We start from the raw sequence: 17,076 nt of genomic DNA on the forward strand, positions 1-17,076 counted from the left end.
TTGTTTGTCTCCTACATAATCACACTTAACCAAGGCAGAAATTTACGACAGTTCTCAACCTAGTTCAATAAATATGTGTTGACCAAATAGATGGATTCACAGGTCCAGGACATGAACTTAAGTAGACAATTTTAAAAAGAGAAAGAAGACAATGTCAGAACTCAGCACAGGAACAAGAGATGCCATGTCCCCTGTCAGGTACTTATCACTAAAATGTCATTCTTATGGCTGCCTTCTATAACTGCACTGTAAGAGATTTAAAAGCTTTGCATTCTTTTGCTACTTATTTAGATTCTCTGATTTTGCCTATGACTTATGTCTTGAAAGTCAGAGCAGTGAATTTTATTTCTGTGCTGGAGGAAACGATCAATGCTGGAACACTCTTTTCTCTGGCCCCTACAATTTCTGGGAGCAGATAACCAGAAAATGAAGATAAGCATGTTTTAGTTTGTTGAGAACAACCATGTATAAGAGGTAGCATGTTAATCTGGTATTTGCCAGTAGGGGGAAAAAAAAAGAAAAACAAAAACCAAACTTTGCACTTAGAAGTAACTTAAAAGTTGCAGCATTGGTTTCAATCAACTGTTTAATAATGTAAGGAAGCTTCTGTGAAGTCATAATTCATAAATATTCAAGCAGAAATGAGACATGTGGCATGTGGACAGGGACTTTTCTCCAGTCTGAGGGTCCGGGCTGCACCTGAGCTATACTGTGTTCACAGGTTGGGGGTAAGTGACAAAAAGCAGATTAGCCTATTAATCTATTTGCAAATTAATTGTGGCTTAGGGCCAACCAGGCCTGGTTAATCCATAGCAGCTCAGTGGACAAATTAATTAAAAAACATATGTTATTCACAAATTCATTCTTTTTATGTATTCCTTACTAGTATGAAAGATACACCAGTGTCATGATTAAAAACTCACCAACTTAGTACATGCTGGTATCTTTGGCTTCAGAAACCATAGGTAAGGATCTTGCCGCATCTTGCTAGTCATAGTTTTAATGCTTAACATCTCATAAGTCATTCTATGTAGGGAAAAGCTCCCAGAGTCCTGGTAATTTTGAACATGTCCACATAGATTATGTGGGAAAAGCTTGACAGCATTGTGACCCAGTCTTTGCAGATTGCCTTATAATTTATCTTGAGCACAGAAAAACAAGCCACCTGATGAGGAGTTGTCACAAGACCATGCTACTTCTCCTATCTTGGGGAAACCACCACTAGGCTGTTTCTAGTCCATCGTACTAGTTTCAGTTGAGCAACAGACTTTCTACCTTACCCTCCGTTAGGGTACAACTGCAGGCTTTAAACTACTTGGCTGTAGGTTAACATTGACTCTTCAGTGTTAGAGCTACCCAGCACCCATGCTGCCCGTCATGCAACCTCTGTAACTTGGTGTGTTCACGTGGGACTAGGATGAAGGGAGCTGACAGCACATTGATCTTGTTGTTGCTGTCTGTGAAAGTAATAAACTGTCTGAATTCATTTGGTCTTATTTTCTCCTACTGGCTGGATTGATGGAAGTGTGGGAAGGCAATCTAGCAGCTGTAGTCCTTGAGCTCCTGGTAGCCACGATGCGGCTGCCTCATGCCTACTTCATTGCTTGATATTTTACACTCGGCAAGAGAATTACCTGGCTCCAGCCCGTTTCACTTACGCCTGCTTGGACTTGATAACCAGGCTCTGAACTGTACACTTTTTGAACGTTGTGAAAATTAAACTGGGTAACTGGATGCTCCAATATGCAATACACACCCCGATGCACCCCCTTCCCACCTGGATATTACAAGATGGCCCTCTGACTTTGTGCTACACCTTAGAGAAAAGGTAGGAAAGCTTGTTGCAAAAAAAATCTTTCTTTGCTATCAGAGCTACTGCCTGGAATAGTGGTGCATATAGAGATAATTTATATTATTTTCCATCAGTCTCTTCTTGAATTTAATAAACTTGACTGCTATTGGGTTTTGTGTACATAGAAATCATTCATAATTTAGTTTCTCTTGCTTTGGTATCATAATGAAATGCACTATAATTTTCAAAGATCTGCCTCTTCAAACAGCATAGTAGCTCTTATATATCTTTATAATTGTTACAACATGGGAAATTTACACATTTACCACAGAGCTTAAATTATATAAAAGTATATCATATTTGTAAATACTAGAGCTTTAAAATTCTGTATTTTGATAATGTTCAAAGGCTAACAATCTTCCTTAAATATTTCATTGTTCTTTTTAATTCACTGAGTGTGAAAAAAGTATATAAGTGGCCATTTTGCAATCACTACATTTGTAGTTCACAGCAAAAGAAAGCAAAGGGCAGCATATTATGCAAGACAGGCTGTCCTGGCAGCACCTTGACAGGTGTGAAAAAGGAATATAACAAGCACCTAAGATTGTTTATAGCTAAACCAAAATCACCATAGCAACCATTCTTCAAGATATTGTCAGGTATTTTGTTAGAAAATATATCTCTTTATGATTAAAATAGTTATATATGAATATGTAAATAAAATAGAGATCATACTTAATTATATCATTAAGTATGCGAAATGGTTAAATAAATTACATTCATAAGCTATGATATTTAATCATATAATGTGTATATTAAATGTAATTATATAACAATATCTATTTTATATGTGATAAAGCAGTATGTACTAAATACAGTATGATTCAAATATATGTTTTCTCTATAGATATGAGTTCATATGTATACAGTAAAGTCTATAGAAAAATTTCTAGCTATTACTAGCTCTTAATTGTACTATCTAGAGAAGAGAATACTAAGAAGTGAGTGATATTTTCCGTTTTTGTTTGGTTTTCTTTTCCAGCTTCCTCCCAACACACATATATTATGCATATTGGTCACAATTTTTTAAAATTTATGTAGAGATAAATAATTATTTTCTCTTCTCTCCTCCCTTTCCTCTTCCTCCTTCTTTTGCTTTTTCTTCTTCTTCCTCATTGTTTTTTTGGTATAGCATTTTATGAATTTTAACACATTCATAGAATCTGGTAACCACCTTCACCGAAAGAATACAGACCAATTCCAACATCCCCCCAGATTCCCTTGTTTAAACCCTTGTAGTCACATCCACTTCCTCCCTCTAACTTCTGGTAGCTGCAGATCTGTTCTCTGTCCCTGTAGTTTTGTCATAGGTATTCTGGAAATGTATTTTTATCTTTAATGTGTTCTGATTGTTTTATATTAGATGTTTTCTTATTGTTTTATCTTAAAGATTTTTTTATTGTTTCAAATTAAGAAACGAGGTTTCTAAAGAATTATTTGTCTACCAAATGATTGTTTGCTAAGAAGTGATTCCTGGATTCAGAATTACTTATTCAATGAGCATGCCCTTTAATTATTTCCTACATATTTCAAATTGTTTTCCAGGGATGTTGCGTCAACTTTGCCACTACAGTTAGTATATAAGGTTTATTCATCTAAGAAAATACTTTGCTATCATGGATTGAAAATATGATAGGTGAAAAATGACATTTGACTTACTTGATTTTTTCATTACCAAGTTGTTGCATATTTTCTAAGCACATTGTTAGTCACATGCATTTTTTTTCTATGAACATCCATAACCTTTGCTCATATTTTCGGAGATAGTAGTGATACTTTAAATTATTACTTTGCAGAAATTTTTAGAAAGTAAGCATATCAACTGTTTGCCTGTTTTATTTGTGGAAAAATGCTTACCAGTTTATTTCTCTTTCTATTTTTATAGTTATTTTTTAATATATTGAACCATTATACTTTTTTTTAAGGGAGAGCTCCCCTACCTCAAAGTAGTTGAATTCCATAATTTCTATGGGAGAATAAAAAGTAGGTTGTTGGATTTCTTTCCCTTTGCTTTAGTTTTTATCTGCTTGGTTGTTTGTAGATCTGTATTTGACAGTAAGTTGAAGTGTCTGCTTCTTATTCCTCTCTAATTCATTCTCTATGCTATTTTAATTCCTAGAACTGACAGGGAGCCTCTAACGGCCACGGTTAATTGCGTCCCTTTCTCTCCTCTATCTTTTTCTTGCACAAACATTTTTGTTTTGTTTTGTTTCATAAACAGGCAGTGTGTTCTGGCCTAAATGATGGGTAATGACTGGCTTAAGACATTCATGACATACTAGTAGCAGCATAGCTGTGTGACCCAGTCAAGGTTGCCAGATCAAGTATATGTACAGGTAAAATTGAATCTCAGGTAAATAATGAACAATTCCAATGTCCCAAATATTGTACTGGACATGCAGTATAAAATTATTCATAGTTTACCTAAAATTCAAATATGATTGATATCCTTATATTTTTATTTGCAAAACCTGATGTGATCCTAGCCCTAGTTCTGGCCAATGATATCTGGTAGGAAGCCTGTTGCAGAGATTTCTAGGAAGACTTTTGCTTTCCTAAGAAAAAGAGCAGATAGAAATAGTCCTACCTTTTGCCCATTCCTATTGAATGTGAATGCAATGCATGAAGGCTCAACAGCCATCTCTTGATGAATGTTACCACCACAAGCATTAGAATCAAAACTACAAAATGAGTGGGTAGATTGTAAGCTACCTGAAGCCAGGTCTCTGACATCAGTGGCACTACAGCCTGATGCTTGAATTCTTTCTTTTACAAAACAAAAAAACTCCTATTTAGTCAAACTACTGAAAGTTGGGTTTTCTTATATTTTAAACTTTATGCAGTCCTAATAGTTACATTATGCTTGGAGACTCTATACCAAGGCTGCTTTACTTGTAATGATAATAAATACATTCCTCATACATTCTTTCTTTCAGCAATTACATTTTAAGCACTGACTTTATGTTCAGGAAGCACTGATTTGCTTACCATACAACTCAACTACCCATCTGCCAATTATTTTCCAAGATGGGGAAAAGTGTAGAAAGTTGTTGGAGTTACTAACATACTTTAAGATCTTCAAAAATATTATGATATATAGCAGAGAGATGAATGCAGTATTTTCAGGGCTTGGGTCAAGGATCAGAGAATAGGTAATTCATAATGCATCTTGCTATCTTCATTCAGAGAGTTAGGATAGTTTGTTGACATAAAGTGATGCACATGTGGTCTCTGGTAATTTTCTCAATCCAGTATCTTTGCTATTAAAAGCAATGAAAATTCTTGCTAGGTTCTGAGAATAGGCCATCACTCATGGTTTTTAGTATTGTGATTTTTTTATTACTCACCATTTTTCATGTCATCTCTCAATTTTCATAGCAACTCACAAGAAACTGTCTCAGGAGCTACTAGGTAATACTATTTAAAACCTGAAATTTTTACTGTTGGAACACTTGATGCAATTGTCTTCTAATCATTAATTGTTCGCTGATAAATTATGCATCTATGTTTTAGTGAATGGAAACTCCTTCTAGAAGTTGGAACATTTTTCTAGTGTTGCAGGCTTTGCACCCTATTGTGCATTGAGGGAAGAAGAGTAGAAAATTATAAATCTAGCATAGCCAGTTAACGTTCATTCTAACCAATAATTTTCTTCAAAAAATTATAATTTGGTTAATAGCTTAAAATACTGTAATTAACTTTTAGATTTTTCTTAAAAGTATATGGTGTCTTAGTTCTTTCAGCTGCTGTAACAAAATACCATAGATTGGGTAGCTTATAAACAATGGAAATTTACTTTTCATCCTTCTAGAGACTGGGAAATGCAAAATCAAGGCACCAGCAGATTTGGTGCCTGCTGAAGGCTGGTCTCCGGGCTCATGAATAGTGCCTTCTCTGTGTGTCCTCACATGGTAGAAGGGGCGAGGGATCTCTTAGGCCTCTTTTATAAAGGCACTAATATCATTCATAAGACCTCAACCACCATGACCTAATAATTTCCCAAAGGTCCCTTCTCTTAACATTATCACCTTGGGGGTGAGGATGTCAACATACGAATTTTAGGAGGAGCATCAATAATTAGACAATAGCAATTACAGTGCCAACTACTCTAAAGACAGTCAATAAAATCTCTAGTAAATGAAATTATTAGTGGCATAGCACTAATATTTCTGATGTTTCTATCATGTTGGTTACCTGAAGAACTGGTTTCTGAAGAAACCAAATAATTGTGTCATGTTCTTAGCAGTGGCAAAGCTGCGTTAGGCTTTCAATGGCTACTCATTACAAAGTACATTTTTTGAAATGAGATGATTCAGACTTTATTTGTTATAGTACTATGCATGGCATAAAAGCATAACCTAGGTTTAATAGGCTGAATAATAGCCCACCAAGATATCCAGGTCTGAATTCCTGGGACCTATGAATATTATCTTATACAGCAAAAGAGATTTGGCAGATATAGTTAAAACAAACATCTTAAGATAGGGATATTAGCTTGGAATATCCAGGTGGGCATGATGTAATCACAGGGACCCTTATAAGAGGAAAGCATGGAATCAAAGGGACAGAAGGTGATTTGAAGGAAGAAACAGAAGGAGAATTGAGACACTACACTGCTGGCTTTGAAGAGGAAGGAAGGTGCCATAGTCCAACGAATGCAAGGAATCCAGCTCTAAAAGCTGAAAAGGGCATAAAGGCTTATTCTCCCCTATGGCCTCCAGATGGAGGGAGTGTGACCATGCTGACACCAGAGTCTTGTCTTGGTAAAACCCATTTCAGGCTTCCTACTTCCATAACTGTTAGACAATAAAATTGTGTTGCTTTATGCCATTAAGTTTGTGGTAATTTGTTACAACAGCAACAGGCAACTATTATATTAGGTGAAAATTACTTCTATTGTATTAGAATGTTTCAGGAAAAAAATGAGTGCTGAGGGACAGAAAGTCTGTGTAATAAAAATGAATTACTAGGGTGGATATACAAAGCACGTACCAATGGGAATTAGGTCTAGATGTTCATTTAACAAACACTGTAGAACTTGGAAGAAATAAAAAGGAATGATAGTGAGTAAAAATATGACATTATGCATAAAACTATCTGGTATAATGCTAGTCGCACAAAGGCTTTTTAATCATCTTCTTTTTCTCCAATAAATATTCCATCACCATTTTTTAGTACCACCCCTTCATCTCTCAGAGTGCTTAGGTATCCACTACGATATAGGTATTCGGGAAATGTTAGTCTCTTTCACTCTAGTTATAGATTCTGAATTTATTCTCCTGTTATAAGTAACATCTCTAAGTTTCAATTTGAAACAAATTGCTTTGGTAACCTTGGATATGCTTTATACAAATCAATTGACATCTTGCTTATCACTGGTATTAATAGTTTGCACTAGCAGTTATTTCCAAGAGAAGTATCATCATGGAAATTGGTGTTGTCGATTTGTCAGAGATTTTCAGGTTTTTTGCTTATTCATTGGATTTAAGTTCAGTATAAAGTGGGGAATGGTACATGCCTGTAGTCTTTGCAACAATAAATTCTAAAAGTTATCTTCTGTGTTTTCCAAAATCTTGTTATAAATAACTCTCAAATTGTAACTTTCTATCAGATAATTCAAGATCAAATGGGTGATGACAAATTTTAACTGCAAAAGTATACCATGCCAACATTAGAGAAATGAAAGTGTCTTAAACACAAACACATTTAGCATTGACCATCCTGTCATTTTTCTGTAGTTCTCTGGGTGTAGTATTTTATAATGTAATTCTAGGGTGGTTTTATGATATTAAAATTTTTAATGTTTTTTATCTGCAGAAGAATAGTTTGGTTATTTCTTTTTTAATATATTTACCCTTGCTTTTTATGAATATGTGAAAAATAATGGCATTCTTTGCATAGTTTTTATCATTTACTTTATTTTTGTTAAAACTCTAATATTTGTCTTTGTTTTTGGTCATAAATAAGATTGAATATCTTTATTTCCCTGAAGAAAATGGGAACATTAGATATTTTTCAGTTGTTTCTATTACTAACAACTCTTATGTCTGAAGAAAGCAAGATTCATTTTGTTATGATAGTCTTATGAAGCTACTTCAAGTGACAGATTGTGAAACCAAAATGCTATCAAAAATGTGCTTGGATGGGAGATTTCAGATTATTAGGAATGTTTGTAACGGAGATAATTTGCTGATGGGATGAGAATGTGCACTGAGTCCACACAATGGTAAATTGATAAAACAACAGAACTATCTTGAATTTTTATTGCTTTATCTTAGATTGTATTTCACATGTTTATTTAACTTTGAAAAGAATTTTGAAGAGAAGATCAAAGTATTGCAACACAGAATTTGTAAGACAAAATAAACATATGAATTCTTTCTAGCATCTCGGATTTGCTGAAGAGAAACTCTTAGCAATGAGGCATATCTTTCATTCCTTTCTGCAAATCTTTCTCAACTCTATTAGTTTCTCAAAGACTCTACAAAAATAGGCAAATTATTCTAATTCAGAGGACAAACAAATTACAATAGATAGGAGTTGTCTCCATTTTCCAATTCCCTAATGTATTTCACAGGAGTTACTATCATGTGCTCAATACTCCTTTTAGCCCATTCCTTACTAACTAACCCCTCCTACTCTGAACACGTGGTCGGGCCATCACTACTGCTTTCAGACTCTGGCCATCCTCTAGACACAATGCTTATGTGAGGTGCAGAGTTTGGCCTGTAGGTCAGTCTGCCCTAGGGATTTCCACAGTATATTTGGTGGAAGAGTTATCTAATTTTTGTTGTTGCAAAAATGTTTGCAATTATTGTTGTCTCTGACCATTATCCCTGCTTCATAGAGAAACTAAAGCTAGAGCATGGAATGAAACTACAGAAAGGAACAAACAGAAGAGATCAGGAAAATCCTAATTGCATTCAAGTCCCTGGTTTAAGTTGCTCTTAAATGAATGTCTTAGGCCGTAATTGAAGAATTATGATGAACAATTTCCATATCTGTTTTAAAGTAATGAACATGATAGACAGGAAAACAGATCAGAGCAGGATTCATGAATGAATCCATTTTTTTTTCATGGTTTTCATTGGAAATGTGTTTTCTTTGAATGCATGACAAATATTAACCAGGATCATGTTTGTAATCTGTATTGGAAAATATAGACATAAGAGTGTGTGTGTGTGTGTGTGTGTGCATGTGTGTGTGTTGTTTCCCTGGGGTAAATGTAGGGTATCAGTTGTTGATACCTATGGCATACCTTCCTCTTTTTCCTTTGGTAGCTTACACCTTCAGTCTAAGCTCAGGGGAAGTTTTTGGAGACAACTTGCATCAATCATATTTCCTCACACTCTTGGGTGCAGTGACTAGCCTAGTATTGTGATCCAAGCAAAGCCAGAATGCTTGCCTAGGGGTTGGGAGCTGACAGGAATAAGGACATTTTTTCTTTCAAAACACTATAACGTATAAATGTAGAGATTCTGGGGACCATTTTCCCCACCATATAAAGAGACTGAAATACAAGATAGAAAAAGTCCTGCTACTTGTGCAAGGCTCTTCTTGCTAACCTTGAGGCCAGCTTTTTCACATGCCTGTGCTTTGAATCCAAGAGATGATACATTCTCCATTAGGCCTTATCTCATTGAAATTGAATTTCTATCACTGTTATCTAAGATTTCTGAAAAATTAAACTACTAACACGTGTGTCTTTCTATACACTTATTTTTAAATTGTCTACTTAGATTAATTACTTCATATATCTAACATCTGAGACTTGGAGCATATCACTCCTTTCATCTAGAATTCACTTTTTAAAAATACCTTCCATTTGCCTTAAAGCATCGAAACATCTTAAGATATGATTTTGGTATCAAAATAGTAAGTTTAAAATGAAGTTTTATTTCTGATTCTCCTAGTTCCAAACTAATTTCTCCATGTTCTTATAGCTGCCCATTTCTTTCAAACTAGAACATACTTCATTCCTCATCTTAATTTCTCATAGCACCCCAGGAACCATGTCTTTTTCACTTTTATTCAATTCCCTCTCAAAACTGCTTCTTAACATTTTTTTAAATGTTAAGGTATGAGAAAACTGATTCTCAGATATAGTGTTGATAGTAACAGTGGTGTTCTTAGATTAAAAGTGATCCAGTGGGGTGGGAGATGATGGAGACAGGTTGACCAACAGGTCGAAAGTTACAATTGGATAAAAGGAATAAATCTGAGTATTCTCTTGCACAGTAGGATGACTGGTTAACAGTAAGGAATTGTATATTATAAAATAGCTAGACGAGAGGTTTTTGAATGTTCTCACCTCAAAAAAATGATAAATGCATGAGGTGATGGATAGACTAACTAACCTGATTTGAACTTTATATAATGTATGTGTATATTGAAACATCACATTATACGCCATAAACACATACAATTATATCAATGTTAAAATTTTTTTAATGTAAAAAAAAATCCAGCTTATATGCATAGGCTGTTAAGATCTATGAGTAGAAATTTATATATTAACCAAAAAATGGAGGTGATTTTCTGGGCTTTTTTTTTATTATTATACTTTAAGTTCTGGCATACATGTGCAGAATATGCATGTTTGTTACATAGGTATACATGTGCCATGGTGGTTTGCTGCACCCATCAACCCCTCATCTACATTAGGTATTTCTCCTAAAGCTATCCCTCCTGTTCCCCCTACCCCCCAACAGGCCCCAGTGTGTGATGTTCCCCTCCTTGTGCCCATATGTTCTCATTGTTCAACTCCCACTTATGAAGGGGAACATGCGTTGTTTGGTTTTCTGTTCCTGTGTTAGTTTTCTGAGAATGATGGTATCCAGCTTCATCCATGTCCCTGCAAAGGACATGAACTCATTATTTTTTTATGGCTGCATAGTATTCCATGGTATATATCTGCCACATTTTCTTTATCCAGTCTATCATTGATGGGCATTTGTGTTGGTTCCAAGTCTTTGCTATTGTGAATAGTGCTACAATGAACATAGGTATGCATCTGTCTTTATAGCAGAATGATTTATAATCCTTTGGATATATACCCAGTAATGGGATTGCTGGGTCAAATTGTATTTATAGTTCTAGGTTCTTGAGGAATCGCCACACTATCTTCCACAATGGTTGAACTAATTTACACTCCCACCAACAGTGTAAAATCGGTTCCTATTTCTCCATATCCTCTCCAGCATCTGTTATTTCCCAACTTTTTAATGATCACCATTCTAACTGGCATGAGATGGTATCGCTTTGTGGTTTTGATTTGCATTTTTCTAATGACCAGTGATGATGAGCTTTCTTTCATATGTTTGTTGGCTGCATAAACGTCTTCTTTTGAGAAGTGTCTGTTCATCTCCTTCTCCCACTTTTTGATTAAGTTTTTTTTGGTAGATTTGTTTAAAAGTTCCTTGTAGATTCTGGATTAGCCCTTTGTAGGTGGATAGATTGCAAAGATTTTCTCCCATTCTGTAGGCTATATGTTCACTCTGATGATAGTTTCTTTTGCTGTGCAGAAGCTCTTTAGTTTAATTAGATCTCATTAGTCAATTTTGGCTTTTGTTGCCATTGCTTTTGGTGTTTTAGTCATGAAGTCTTTGCCCATGCCTATGTCCTGAATGGTATTGTCTAGGTTTTCTTCTAGGGTTTTCATGATTTTAGGTCTTACATTTAAATCTTTAATCCATCTTGAAATAATTTTTGTATAAGGTGTAAGGAAGGGGTCGAGTTTCAGTTTTCTGCATATGGCTAGCCAGTTTTCCCAATACCATTTATTAAATAGGGAATCCTTTCCCCATTTCTTGTTTTTGTCAGGTTTGTCAAAGATCAGATGGTTGTAGATGTGTGGTGTTATTTCTGAGGCCTCTGTTCTGTTCCATTGGTTTATATATCTGTTTTGGTACCAGTACTATGCTGTTTTGGTTACTGCAGCCTTGTAGTATAGTTTGAAGTCAGGTAGCATGATGCCTCCAGCTTTGTTCTTTTTGTTTAGGATTGTCTTGGCTATGTGGGCTCTTTTTTGGTTCCACATGAAATTTAATGTAGCTTTTTTCTAATTCTTTGAAGAAAGTCAATGGTAGTTGATGGGAATGGTAGGGATGTATAAATTACTTTGGGTAGTATGGCCATTTTCACGATATTGATTCTTCCTATCCATGGGCAAGGAATGTTTTCCATTTGTTTGTGTCATCTCTTACTTCTTTGAGCAGTGGTTTGTATTTCTCCTTGAAGAGGTCCTTCACATACCTTGTAAGTTGTATTCCTAGGTATTTTATTCTCTTTGTAGCAATTGTGAATGGGATTTTTCTCATGATTTGGCTCTCTGTTTGTCTATTATTGATGTATAGGAATGCTTGTGATGTTTGCACATTGATTTTGTATCCTGAGACTTTGCTGAAGTGACTCATCAGTTTAAGGAGTTTTTGGGCTGAGATGATCAGGTTTTCTAAATATATAATTATGTCATCTTCAAACAGAGATAATTTGACTTCCTCTCTTTCTATTTGAATATGCTTTATTTCTTTCTTTTGCCTGATGGCCCTGGCCAGAACTTCCAATACTATGTTGAATAGGAGTGGTGAGAGAGGACATCCTTGTCTTGTGGCAGTTTTCAAAGAAAATGCTTCCAGCTTTGCCCATTCAGAATGAAATTGGCTGTGGGTTTGTCACAAATAGCTCTTATTATTTTGCGATATGTTCTTTCAATACCTAGTTTATTGAGTGTTTGCAGCATGAAACGGTATTGAACTTTATTGAAGGCCTTTTCTACATCTATTGAGATAATCGTGTGGTTTTTGTCATTGTTTCTGTTCATGTGATGGATTACGTTTATTTATCTGCATATGTTGAACCAGCCTTGCATCCCAGGGATGAAGCTGACTTGATCATGGTGGATAAACTTTTTAATGTGCTGCTGAATTCAGTTTGCCCACATTTTACTGAGGATTTTCGCATCAATGTTCATCAGGGATATTGGACTGAAATTTTCTTTTTTTGTTGTGTCTCTGGCAGGTTTTGGTATCAGGATGATGCTGGCCTCATAAAATGAGTTAAGGAGAAGTCCCTCTTTTTCTATTGTTTGGAATAATTTCAGAAGAAGTGATACCAGCTGCTTTTTGTACATCTGGTAAAATTTGGCTGTGAATCCATCTGGTCCTGGGCTTTTCTTTTGGTTGGTAGGCTATTAATTACTGCCTCAATTTCAGAACTTGTTATTGGTCTATTCAGGGATTCGACTTCTTCCTGGTTTAGTCTTGGGAGGCTGTATGTGTCTAGGAATGTATCAATTTCTTCTAGATTTTCTAGTTTATTTGCGTGGAGGTGTTTATTGTATTCTCTGATTTCTGTGGGATCAGTGGTGATCTCCTTTTATCATTTTTAATTGTGTCTATTTGATTCTTCTCTCTTTTCTTCTTTATCAGTCTGGCTAGTTGTCTATCTATTTTGTTAATCTTTTCAAAAAAAAAAAAAAAACAGCTCCTGGATTCATTGATTTTTTTGAGGAGCTTTTCGTGTTTCTATCTCCTTCAGTTCTCCTCTGATCTTAGTTATTTCTTGTCTTCTGCTAGCTTTTGAATTTGTTTGCTCTTGCTTCTCTAGTTCTTTTAATTGTGATGTTAGGGTGTCCATTTTAGATCTTTCTTTCTTTCTCCTGTGGGCATTTAGTGCTATAAATTTCCCTCTAAACACTGCATTAGCTGTGTCCCAGAGATTCTGGTATATTGTGTCTTTGTTCTCATCAGTTTCAAAGAACTTATTTATTTCTGTCTTAATTTCATTATTTACCCAGTAGTCATTCAGGAGAAGGTTGTTCAGTTGCTATGGAGCTGTAAGGTTTTTAGTGAGTTTCTTAATCCTGAGTTCTCATTTATTGGCACTTTGGTCTGAGAGACGTTTGTTATGATTTCCCTTCTTTTGCCTTTGCTGATGAGTGTTTTAGTTCAAATTATGTGGTCAATTTTAGAACAAGTGCTATGTGGTGCTGAGAATAATGTATATTATGTTGATTTGGGGTGGAGAGTTCTGTAGATGTCTATTAGGTCTGCTTGGTCCAGAGCTGAGTTCAAGTCCTGAGTATTCTTGTTAATTTTTTGTCTCGTTGATCTAATATTGACAGTGGGGTGTTAACGCCTCCTACTATTGTTGTGTGGAAGTCTGAGTCTCTTTGTAGGTCTCTAAGAAGTTGCTTTATGAATCCGGGTGTTCCTGTATTGGGTGCAAATATGTATTTAGGATAGTTAGATCTTCTTGTTGCATTGATCCCTTTACTATTATGTAATGCCATTCTTTGTCTTTTTTGATCTTTGTTGGTTTAAAGTCTATTTTATAAGAGAATAGGATTGTTACCCCTGCTTTTTTTTTTTGCTTTCCATTTGCTTGGTAAATCTTCCTCCATCCCTTTATTTTGAGCCTATGTGTATCTTTGCACATGAGATATGCCTCCCGATTGCAGCACACTGATGGGTCTTGACACTTTATCGAATTTGCCAGTCTGCCTCTTTTAATTGGAACAGTTAGCCCATTTACATTTAAGGTTAATATCATTATGTGTGAATTTGATCATGTCATTATGATTCTAACTGGTTATTTTGCCCATTAGTTGATGCAGTTTCTTCATAGTGTCAATGGCCTTTACATTTTGGGTTGTTTTTGCAGTGGCTGGTACCAGTTTTTCCTTTCCATATTTAGTGCTTCTTTCAGGAGCTTTTGTAAGGCAGGCCTGGTTGTGACAAAATCCCTCAGCATTTGCTTGTCTGTAAAGGATTTTATTTCTCATTCACTTTTGAAGCTTAGTTTGGCTGGAATTTTGGGTTGAGAATTCTTTGCTTTAAGAATGTTGAATATTGACCCCCCACTCTCTTCTGGCTTGTAGGGTTTCTGCAGAGAAATCTGCTGTTAGTCTCATGGGCTTCCCTTTGTGGGTAGCCCGACCTTTCTCTCTGGTTGCCTTTAACATTTTTCCCTTCATTTCAACCTCGGTGAATCTGACAGTTATGTGTCTTGGGGTTGCTCTTCTCGACGAGTATTTTTGTGGTGTTCTCTGTATTTCCTGAATTTGAATGTTGGACTGTATTTCTAGGTTGGGGTAGTTCTCCTGGATAATAAACTGAAGAGTGTTTTCTAACTTGGTTCCATTCTCCCCATCACTTTCAGGTACACCAATCAAACATAGATTTGGTCTTTTCACATAGTCCCATATTTCTTGGAGGCTTTGTTCATTCCTTTTCATCTTTTTTCTCTAATCTTGTCTTCATGCTTTATTTCATTAAGTTGATCTTCAGTCTCTGATGTCCTTTCTTCAGCTTGATCGATTCAGCTATTGATACTTGTGTGTGCTTCGCGAAGTTCTTGTGCTGTTTTTCAGCTCCATCAGGTCATTTATGTTCTTCTCTAAACTGATTATTCTAGTTAGCAATTCCTCTAACCTTTTATCGAGGTTCTTAGCTTCCTTTCATTGGGTTAGAACATATTCCTTTAGCTCAGAGGAGTTTGTTATTACTCACCTTCTGAAGACTACTTCTGTCAATTCATCAAACTCATTCTCTGTCCAGTTTTGTTCCCTTGGTGGCAAGGAGTTGTGATCCTTTGGAGGAGAAGCAGCATTCTGGTTTTGGAATTTTCAGCCTTTATGCCCTGTTTTTTCCTTATCTTCATGGATTTATCTACCTTTGGTCTTTGCTGTGACCTTCAGATGGAGTTTTTGCATGGTCATCCTTTTTGTTGATGTTCATGCTATTGCTTTCTGTTTGTTAGTTTTCCTTCTAACAGTCAGGCCCCTCTTCTCCAGGTCTGCTGGAGTTTGCTGGGGGTCCACTCCAGACCGTGTTTGCCTGGGTATCACCAGTGGAGGCTGCAGAAGAGCAAAGATTGCTGCCTGCTCCTTCCTCTGTAAGCTTCATCCCTGAAGCGCACCCACCAGATGCCAGCTGGAGCTCTCCTGTATGAGATGTCTGTCAACCCCTGCTGGGAGGTGTCTCCCCTTCAGGAGGCACTGGGGTCGGGGGCCCACTTGAGGAGGCAGTGTGTCTCTTGGCCGACCTGGAGCACTGTTCTGGGAGATCAACTGCTCTCTTCAGAGCTGACAGGCAGGAACGTTTAAGTCTGCTGAAGCTGTGCCCACAGCTGCCCTTTCCCCCAGGTGCTCTGTCCCAGAGAGATGGGAGTTTTATCTATAAGCTCCTGACTGGGGCTGCTGCCTTTCTTTCAGAGATGCCCTGCTAAGAGAGGTGGAATCTAGAGAGGCAGTCTGGCTACAACACCTTTGTGGAGCTGTGGATGGCCTCTACCCAGTCCAAACTTCCTGGTGGCTTTGTTTACAACGTGAGCAGAAAACCGCCTACTCAAGCCTCGGTAATGGCGGACGCCCCTCCCCCCACCAAGCTGGAATGTCCCAGGTTGACTTCAGACTGCTGTGCTGGCAGCAAGAATTTCAAGCCGGTGGATCTTAGCTTGGTGGGCTCTGTGGCGGTGAGATCCAGTAAGCATGATCACTTGGCTCCTTGGCTTCAGCCCCTTTCCAGGGGAGTGAACTCTTCTGTCTTGCTGGCATTCCAGGTGCCACTGCAGTATGAAAAAAAACTCCTGCAGTTAGCTCAGTGTCTGCCCAAACAACGGCCCAGTTTTGTGCTTGAAACCCAGGGCCCTTGGTGTAGGCACCCAAGGGAACCTCTTGGTCTATGGGTTGTGAATACCATGGGAAAAGCATAGTATCTGGGCTGGATAGCACCATCCCTTATGACAAGGTCCCTCGGGACTTCCCTTGCCTGGGGGTGGCGGGGGTGGAGTTTCCTGACCCCTTGCACTTCCCAGGTGAGGCGACACCCCACCCTGCTTCTGCTTGCACTCTGTGCGTTGCACCCACTGTCTAACCAGTTCCAGTGAGATGAACCAGGTACCTCAGTTGGAAATGCAGAAATCACCTGCCTTCTGTGTTGGTCTCCCTGGGAGCTGCAGACAGGAGTTGTTTCTATTCAGCCATCTTGCCCGGGAATCAATTTTATAGGCTTTTAGACTCTCCTGCCATGCTTGGATTACTTAAATCACTTATTGTATAAAATATACAAATTATATTGTGATTCATCAGGCATCTCATAACAGAATAGTCTTTCGATAAAGTCAATGATATCTGAAATATTTGTAGATGTTGTAAAAATCACAACTGAATTAGTATGTAGGCAATGGATTTTGCGGTTTGGTTTATTTGTTTGTTTACTTTT

The sequence above is a fragment of the Hylobates moloch genome, unplaced genomic scaffold (genome assembly GCF_009828535.3).
Source record: "Hylobates moloch isolate HMO894 unplaced genomic scaffold, HMol_V3 SCAFFOLD_2, whole genome shotgun sequence".
Lineage (NCBI taxonomy): Eukaryota > Metazoa > Chordata > Mammalia > Primates > Hylobatidae > Hylobates > Hylobates moloch.